This window comes from Pinus tabuliformis, chromosome X (genome assembly GCF_031772625.1).
Source record: "Pinus tabuliformis cultivar Carrire ecotype Pingquan chromosome X, CPIR1, whole genome shotgun sequence".
Lineage (NCBI taxonomy): Eukaryota > Viridiplantae > Streptophyta > Pinopsida > Pinales > Pinaceae > Pinus > Pinus tabuliformis.
In genome coordinates, this window is record NC_142308.1 from 661,135,684 (window position 1) to 661,145,838 (window position 10,155).

The window sequence follows — 10,155 nt, forward strand, 5'->3', positions numbered from 1 at the left end:
GGTAAATTGACCGTTCTTGGGTGAAGTTCACGTTTTCAGTTTTTCTTTTACTCTTAATGAAAGACATCTAGGCCCTTGCTGGGCCCTAAGTTATTTGTATATGTAATTTGTGGACTGTTACATATACTTTTGGTGTCATTAATAACAGAATAGTCAAACGAGTTACTCTACGCTATCTGGCGTGTTACCTCACTCTCTTTTAATTAGTTAATAGATATCATTTAAATTTTACAACTCTTCCTATCCTCCTTTTAAATAATCATAATACCGCCTCTCTCAAATTTAATTAAGTATATTAAACACTCATTCAGTTAGAAGTTTAATGTGCAAAAGGTATCATGTGAAGGTTGAATGGTAACGACGGAGGTTGATAAATGATTGTTAAACGTGCTTTATTATTTGGAAGCAAGCTTTTGTTTTATTTCAATTGTGGCATAACAATTATCTATATATGACGCCGTGAGTAAGGATTTGGACCCCAACAAAAAAATATTTATCATGCCTCCCTGTCAAGACTTCCGAGTGTCTAAAAGAATTTAGAAAGTTTTTGATCCAAATGTTCAAAATACTGAATCGAAAGAAATTTAACTTTCGTCTGTTGCTAAATTGGGACTTTAAGAATACTTCTGGTAAGATTCTGGCTAACGCATGCAGGCATCTTACATAGCATTCACAATTATTACAGTGCTGTTTTACCTATATATATGAATAACACAACATCCCCCAAATCAAATTATGTGTGCATGGACGGAGTATTAGGTACCCCGGATCTGTTCTTCATGAATTAACAAGAGCGCATTGGCGTCTGATCTGCTCTTCATTTCCGGTAAGAACGCCAATCCTACCCATCTTCTCCATTGATCTTCCAATATCAAAAAGACACCAACTTGACGTTGAGGCCATTGCTGCCGAATTTAGTAGGGCCATTGTAGTTGGATCAGTGAGGAGGGCAGCATCTGATCCAAACAGTCCTCTTCTCTTCTTCAAGTTCACGTAGTAATTGTTGTCAAATGTTAACTTCCAGGGTCCATCTCCACTATTTTAGTCCCATTCTCTCCAGGCTTACACTTTATTTTCAGCTGCTGGGCGTATGATTTATCTAACGATGGATCCACGTCTACGTTTGCAGTGAAGTTGTAGATTCTGTTACTGAAAACGGGGCAATGGGAAGTGCCGATAGTGTGTGCACCAGAGAGCACAACCAGGTCCTTCACATTTAAACCTTTGCTCGCAAACGAGGACTTTAGCCGCTCCAACTTTGCAAAAGGTGGAGAAATGTTTGCCATTGCCTTGTTCAGAATCGATACCACACCGTCCCTCCGTCCTGTGGGTACACTCCACCGCGGCCCTCCGAGCTGCCATGAGTTATTTAACCATTAAGTTGTTAGTACATTGAAGGATTGACCATGTAGTGAATTACAACCGAACTAATTTGATTGCAGTAATATTTTAAACGGAAGCGACGTCAAACAATTACTTACCATATCAACTGCATCTCTGGCAACGAGTGTAAGAATATCGGCACAAGAGACAACAGCGGGGCATTGTTTTTCAAGTTCCGCCTTTGCAGCGTCAATTACTTGAAATCCTCTCAAAGTCAGTTTTGGGATAGCGTCCTTCTCAGCAGCTTGGTTGCTGTTCGTTGTATTCAATAACACTGACGCATCACACCCGTGCGACCGCATTCATTAGCTTATCATAAAAAAAAACTGAAAACAGAATGAGGAGGAGAGGGGAGACCAATTAAGAGATGACTCACCCTAACAAAGCAATCGTGAAAATGCATCCTCAGGAGAGGAGCTGCGAGAGAAGGGGCCCTCGACATGTATTTTGCAACAGTGTCTCTTACAATGATCTCGGCCTAGGGGCATGTCCTTTTGTAAAAACCCAATGTTAGACCCGACACTGATGTGTTTGTTGCACCCACGTCAATGTTGAAATAATAATTTCAACTGCAGCGCCAAAATCGTCATGGGATTTGTTAGTTCTTTCTTTTCTTTGCAATGCAATCTTATCGCTATCACAAAATCGCATTCACGTTCTGTTGCTTTTGTTACGCCTTGTGTTTTCTTCTCTTCCGCCGACGGGACGTTGCAATGCGATCTAAATCGCAAATAGCATATCTCACCTTCTTCAAACCGATCTCAGCCGTCCGATTAAATCAACGGTTGATGTACTGTGAAGTAAATTCTCATTGACCGCGAGTTTTTGTCAGTGAAGTAATTTAAATGAAATTTACTCTGATTGGTAGAACGTAGGTAAAGTCTTTAATTTTATTGTTTTTTTATTATTTCACGAGAGTATGCCAAGTAAAAAGGATATTGTTTTTTTGTATATGAAAAGAGAAAAGTTCGCCACAGAGAATGTAAGAAGAATTTTTACATCAGGTTGAATTTAATGCACAGCATTGTAAATATAATAAGTAAAAAGGGGTTTTTACACAGCAGTGTAAATCTTTTCAAGAAGAGAACGAATGTAAGAAATTTTCTTTACACAGCGTTGTAAATTTTTCTTGAGAGACAGAGTGAGGTTTTTTTACTGCATTGAAGTAGTTCAGTTGGTGTACTCCCTCTGATAGAGGAAGAATCTTTTGTAAAAGGTCTTATAAATGAATACAAGTTTCTTTCGTGTGTGTAAAACTCTGTGCTCTCGAAACAAATTTTTAGTTCCGCTGCGGTTAAAACAGAGCATTTTTCTCTGTTCATTTTGTTTGGAATCAACAGAAATTCCCAACATGGTATCAGAGCTTGTCCAGGCTCTTTGAAGGTGTCAAAGAAGCTGAAGGAAGGATTTCTTGCTGCAACAACTTCTCGTGCAGAGTGAAGACTCAGTCAAGAAAAAATCCAAGGTATTTCTCAAGTTAGTTTGTGTGTTACTGCTGAGGACAGTTAGTTATTTTAATACACAGTGAAATATTTTGAAGCATAGTTAAGAGTGCAAGAATGGCTGGAGCCAGCACTAGCATGAGTATTTGTAATACTCAGCTCCCACAGTTTAATGGGAAAAACTATGACTATTGGGAAATAACCATGAGAGCTCTGCTTGCTTCCCAAAACTTATGGGAATTTTTTGAGGATGGTTTTGAAGAACCAGCAGATGAAAATGAGTTTAATAATTTAACTCAGGCAGAGAAAGATCTGTTGAAGAGCAATAAGAAGAAGGATTCAAAAGCCCTCTACTTTTTGTATCAAGCAGTGCATGAGAGTGTGTTTCCAAGGATAGCAGCAGCCAAGAGATCCAAAGAAGCATGGAAAACTCTCAAGGCAACCTATCAAGGCATGGAGAAAGTGAAGACAACAAAACTACAGTTGCTGAGGAGAGATTTTGAGAATCTCTGCATGAAGGAGTCAGATAATATTGACTCATTCTTCACACATGTGATTGGTCTGGTCACACAGATAAGGTCTCATGGAGAGATTCTTGAAGAAATGAGGATTGTGGAGAAACTATTGAGCATCCTACCTTCAAGTTTCAATGTGATTGTCACCACCATAGAAGAGACAAAGGATCTCACAAACTTCTCAGTTGATGAACTACATGCATCACTGATAACACATGAGCAGAGATTGAGTAGAAATGAAAACTCATCTCTAGAGCATGCCTTTAAGACCGAGATGTTCTTTGGAAGATGAAGAGGTCAAGGCAGAGGAAACAAAAGAAGAAGAGGCAGAAGCCAAAACAGAGGTGGAAAAAACAATCCAGCAAATGCTGAAGGAAGAGGCAGCAATCCAAATCAGAACCAAGGCCAAGGCAGCAGCGAATAAAGTGGACAACATCATGCTCAAGGACAAAGCTATGATAAATCCAATGTCCAATGTCACTATTGTAAAAAATATGGGCATTATGCAAATGAATGTAGGAAGAAGGAGCATGATATGAATAATAGAACTAGTGCAAATCTCACTAGATAAAATATCAGCCAAAATAATTTGTTTTTAGCTGGTAATATGGCTGAAGAAAAGAGTGAAGATGTATGGTTTCTAGACTCCGTTTGCAACAACCATATGACAGGAAACATAGCCCTGTTTTCTATGTTAGATCAGAGTGTGAAGTCACAAGTCACACTAGGGACTGATAACAAAGTTTCTGTTATGGGAAAAGGAGAAGTAAATGTCTTAAGAAAGAAAGGTGAAAAGAAAACCATAGCAGATATTTATTATGTTCCTGTAATGAAATGTAACCTCTTAAGTATTGGACAACTTACTCAAAAGGGTTACAATGTTTTCTTTGTGGATGATGTATGCACCATCATGGATAAAGCACCTAGCAAACGATGTATTGCTGAAGTGAAAATGACAAGGAACATGATGTTCCCTCCTAGAATGAAAGTAGATTTAAAAAATAAAGAAGAAATTACAGCAGTGACACAAGAGGCTTTCCAAAGCGAACCAAAGGATGAAAATTGGTTGTGGCACTTGAGATTTGGACATCTCAACTTTGGAGGTATTAACTTGTTGAATAGAAAATGAATGGTAAGAGGATTACCATTGATAGAGAAACCAGACAACTTTTGTGAAGGTTGTATCTTGGGGAAACAACACAGAGAAAGTTTTCCATCTGGGAAAAGCATAAGGGCAAAAGCACCCTTATAGATCGTCCACTCAGATTTATGTGGACCGATGCAAACTCCATCACTTGCAGGCAGCCACTATATACTAACATTTGTTGATGATTTTACTAGAAAAACTTCGGTTTATTTCGTGAAGAACAAAAGTGAAGTGTTTGAAAGATTTTGCAATTTCAAGGCACTTGCAGAAAACCAAAGCGGGCTGCATATCAAAGTTCTAAGCACTGATAGAGGAGGTGAGTATATCTCCAAAGAATTTCTACGTTTTTGTAGAGAAAATGGAATTCATAAGCAGTTTACCACTAGGTACACTCTGCAGCAAAATGGAGTTGCCGAAAGGAAGAATAGGACAATCATGGATATGGCGAGGAGCATGTTAAAGGCAAAGCATTTGCCAAATAATTATTGGGCTGAAGCTATACACTGTGCAGCGTACATTTTGAATAGATGCCCTACAAAAGCAGTCATGAACAGAGTGTCGGAAGAAGCATGGAGTGGGACAAAGCAAGAAGTCACCCACATGAAAGTTTTTGGATGTGTAGCTTATGCACACATTCCAGATCAACTAAGGAAGAAGTTGGACAACAAAGGGGAGAAATGTATTTTCATTAGATATAGTGAGGAATCCAAAGCTTATAGGTTGTATAACCCATCCACAAAAAAGCTTATTGTGAGTAGAGATGTTCAGTTCATTGAGGAGGAAGCTTGGGATGGAAGCATAGAGAAAACAGTGAATGTTAAAAACTTTATGTCTCAGGATGAAGATGATGAGGAAATGGCTGAAATACATCCCCAAACAGTAGCACCAACACAAGGACAACAAGAGACACCCTTGAGGAGAAATGAAAGTGCTTCTCCAAGCACACCACGAGGATGAAATTCAATTTCTTCTTCAAGCACTTGTACACCAAATGAAAGAGATAAGAAGTTCAGAAATTCAAGTGATATTTATGAACAAGAGACAGCAAATGAAGGTATGAACTCTTTGTTTGTTTTATATTGTCATGTTGATGACCCTGTTCATTTTGAAGAAGCAAATAAGGATAGGAAATGGATAGAAGCTATGGATGAAGAGATCAATGCCATAGAAAGAAACAAGACATGGGATTTAGTTGAACTACCAAAAGGAAAAGAAGTCATTGGAGTTAAATGGGTTTACAAGACCAAGAGTAATGCTGAAGGTAAAATAGAAAGATACAAGGCAAGACTTGTTGTCAAAGGATATAAGCAGCAGTATGGGAGAGACTATGAGGAAACTTTTGCACTGATTGCTAGAATGGAAACCGTGAGAGTAGTGTTGTCCATAGCAGCACAAAACAAGTGGAAAGTTTACCAAATGGACATGAAGTGAGCATTCCTAAATGGAGTGTTAATGGAAGAGGTTTACATTAAACAACCTCTAGGCTATGAAAAGAAAGGCCAAGAGCACAAAGTATGCAGATTGAAAAAAGCTCTTTATGGGCTGAAGCAAGCACGAAGAGCGTGGTACAGTACGATAGATTCCTATCTACTGGAAAATGGATTTGAAAAATGTGAGGGGGAACCCACCCTCTACATCAAAGAAAAGGATGGTAAAATACTAATTGTTGTGTTATATGTTGATGATGTTATTTTCACAAGTAATGATGATTATCTTATTAAAAATTTCAAAATAGCCATGAAAGAAGAATTTGAAATGACTAACATGGGTTTGCTGAGATACTTCTCAGGAATAGAAGTAGAACAAAATGGAAATAGGATTTTTATTTCACAAGAAAAATATGTTCATGAAGTGTTGGAAAGATTTAATATGCAGGAGTGCAAGGCTGCAATCACTCCCAAAGTGATGGGATTAAAACTCAGCAAAGAGGACAACAGCAAGGGTTTTGATCCTAGTTTGTACAAGAGCATAGTTGGCAGCCTCATGTATTTGACTGCAACTAGGCCGGATATAATGTATGTTGTTAGTTTAATTTCCAGATTCATGGAGAGGCCAAAAGAAGCACATTCACAGGCAGCAAAAATGATTCTAAGGTATGTTAAAGGTACTAAAAGGTTTGGCATTTTATATACTGTTTCAGAATATTTAGATTTAATTGGATACACTGATAGTGATTGGGCTGGAAGTGTAGATGATCGGAAAAGCACATCCGGTTATGTTTTCTACATGGGTTCAGGAGCCATTTCATAGGCTTCTAAAAACAACTTATTGTAGCATTGTCTACAGCAGAAGCAGAATATGTGGTAGCTACAGTAACGACATGTCAAGCAGTTTGGATGAGAAGGATGTTAAGGAGTTTGTGCCAAGAGAAAGCAAAAGGAACTGTGATTTTTTGTGACAATAGTTCAGCTATTGCACTATCCAAGAATGTTGTGTTTCATAAGAGAACAAAACACATTGACACAAAGTTTCATTACATCAGGGAATTGGTAAACAATGGTGAAGTTGTTTTACAATGCTGCAGAACTCAGGAGTAGATCGTAGACATTTTGACCAAACCGTTGGGGCAGAAAAGTTTTGAGTTTTTGAGGAAATGTCTAGGTATGACTGATAACCCAGCAGTTGAAATTAAAGGGGAATGTTGAAATAATAATTTCAACTGCAGCACCAAAATCGTTATGGGATTTGTTAGTTCTTTCTTTTCTTTACGATGCGATCTTATCGCTATCGCAAAATCACATCCACGCCCTGTTGCTTTTGTTACGCCCTATGTTTTTTGCCGATTACGATTTTGTGATGCGATCCGATTGCAAATCACACCCATATGTTTGTGCTCCACTTTTCTCTTCCACCGATGCGACGTTGCAATGCGATCCAAATCGCAAATCACATATCTCACCTTCTTCAAACCGATCTTAGTCGTCCGATTAAATCAACGGTTGATGTACAAGCCTGCACCATATTACGTGACGTGAAGTAAATTCTCATTGACCGCCAATTTTTGTCATTAAAGTAATTTAAATGAAATTTACTCAGGTTGGTAGAATGTAGGTAAAGTCTTTAATTTTATTGTTTTTTTATTATTTCATGGGATTATGGCAAGTAAAAAGGATATATGTCCTGTTATTGTTTTTGTTGTATATGAAAAGGGAAAAGCTCGCCGCAGCGAATGTAAGAAGAATTTTTACAGCAGGTTGAATGTAATGCAAAACAGTGTAAATGTAATAAGTAAAAAGGGGTTTTTACACAGCAGTGTAAATCTTTTCAAGAAGAGAACAAATGTAAGAAATTTTCTTTACATAGCATTGTAAATTTTTCTTGAGAGACAGAGTGAGGTTTTTTCACTGCATCTGAAGTAGTTCAGTCGGTGTACTCCCTCTGATAGAGGAAGAATATTTTGTAACAGTCAGTCTTATAAATGAATACAAGTTTCTTTTGTGTGTGTAAAACTTTGTGCTCTGGAAACAAATTTTTAGTTCCGCTGTGATTAAAACACAACATTTTTCTATGTTCATTTTGTTTGGAATTACCAGAAATTCCCAACAGTCGACTGAGGCAGCCATGAAAACGGTAACAAAGATGAGAAGTGAAACAAGAAAGGATTTCCTGGTAACTTGTCCCATATCCATGTTGTTGTTGTAACAGAGAGATCGAGATTCGTTCAGAAATAGAGTTGAAGAGAATGAATTGCTGCTATGAAGGTCGTCGGGTAATGGGTGGACAGCATGTTGAACTTAAGAAGCAAACGGTGGCTTCACAGCAAGGAAATCGAGGCCGAAAAATTGGTTGATGCCCTTCTGCAGATTATGGTCAATCCCCGCTCTGAAAACGTGAAATGAAATTGATCGATTGGATAAGGAATCCATGATAAACAACTTAATAGGGCTGGGATGCGATAGGATAGGGAATGAAAGCGCTTATGGTGGTGGTAGTTGGTCGGCTGAGGTGCGTGCTGGTTTCAAAACGGAATACACATAGTGGCTGAGCACAAATTAAAAAAGCATTGGACGTCTCGGGAGTATAGCTCACACGTGCTGTATACATAGAATATTATAGCAGGCTCGGACAAATTAAAAAACAATTATAAGTCCAGGCGCGGACAAATTAAAAAACCATCAGAAGTATAACGTGCTGTATGGAAGTTGGAGCCATGTCTGAAGAATTAGAGAAGAGGGACTCCATCCATTTGACCGTAATTTTTGAGGAGTCGCCCTTTGAGATAAGGAATATATATGTAATACAATTATATTACAAAATGGCTGATTGTAATTCTATTATATATATACATTAATGGAATATATTTTCAAAACAATCATTATAACATTGACATTTAAAAAATAAAAATAATTATATAATTTAACCAATAATCATTACAACATTCATATTTATAAGATTAGAGATAATTTTGCACACTTTCATATTTCTATAGATATTTCTTACAATACTTTTTCTTCTCTCTCATCTTGATTGTCTAAATCATTGAAAATAAAAATAAGTTAGGAAAATAAGAATGATCTACACACTACACACTATCACTGAACCAAAATGTATTAATTCATTAAATTTTATTTGAATAAAAAACAAATTCCTAAAATGAAAATGTTTTTTACTTTTATTGGAACAAGAGGGCTCGATGGAGAAGGAATGCGCGGGTGAATATGGTTAGGGTCTCGTGTCTACAGTATGGGTCACTGCAGCTGGCAGCGGACAGAAGGAACACATGTAGGACTCTCGACAGCGATGGGCGCCCAACCTTACACTTCGTTTTTCTACCGTAACTAACATTTTACTGAAGACATTGTGTTCCGTAATCCTACCTCTCCCGCGCCCGGTGTATATGCCTCCATTTCAACTTTTACCCGCTCTAATCGCTGCTTTCCTCGACGGTTACCCTCAGGTAGCTGACGATCTGTGCTAACTGACAGTAATGGAACTTGATCTCATTGACTACTCAGAAGAACCACTGATGGAAGGCTCTATTTGGTCGACCCTGCATGTTACTGCGGATGGCATGACCCCTTTCAGCTGCATGTTGACAAAAACCATTGCTGCTTTACCTCCATTTTCAGGCCCTTCAAATACTTCGGTGACCCTACTGGATGACCCCCCGACCTGGCCGACCCTTTCAACCCCCCCACCATCACCATCCTCACTAGGGTTTGCCCCGAGTTGCATTAACCCTAACCCTGTGGATAACAGTTCTGCCCTAGTGTCTCACCCATCGTCCTCCGGTGTCATCAACCCTTTACCCAGCTCTTCTACTCCTCGCGTCTATGAAACCCTAATCATGCCACACTCATCCGTCCCCCCATCTGGCAGCTTTTCGAACATCCCACCCTTATCTGACGCCCTTCCTTCTGACCCTCCCCCTCCCCCTGAGGTTCCACTCGATTCTGGGGATAACTCTGACCATCGAGGTGATATAGCAGCCGAAATGCGGCCTTGCAAGACATCCAAATGCTTTTGATCAAAAGCTGAAGACATCATTCTCAGGCTCGGGGAGGACATACAACTAGGGGATATCATGGATTTCATGGACAGAGTACTAGTTGGAAGTATCCGAAGACGGAACTACTCTACGACCTATTTAAAGTCATGGGCCTCTGAGGTATGGGGACACCACCTGGCCAACATACCCACTGTGCAAACCTTTGTGAGGGGCTGGTTT

The 10,155-nt window shown here is 38.9% G+C and overlaps 1 pseudogene; it reads right to left on the reverse strand.

Moving 5' to 3' along the window:
* Positions 1 to 777: 777 nt before the first annotated feature.
* On the reverse strand, positions 778 to 9,334 carry LOC149141702 (peroxidase 3-like; annotated as a pseudogene).
* Positions 9,335 to 10,155: the final 821 nt, after the last annotated feature.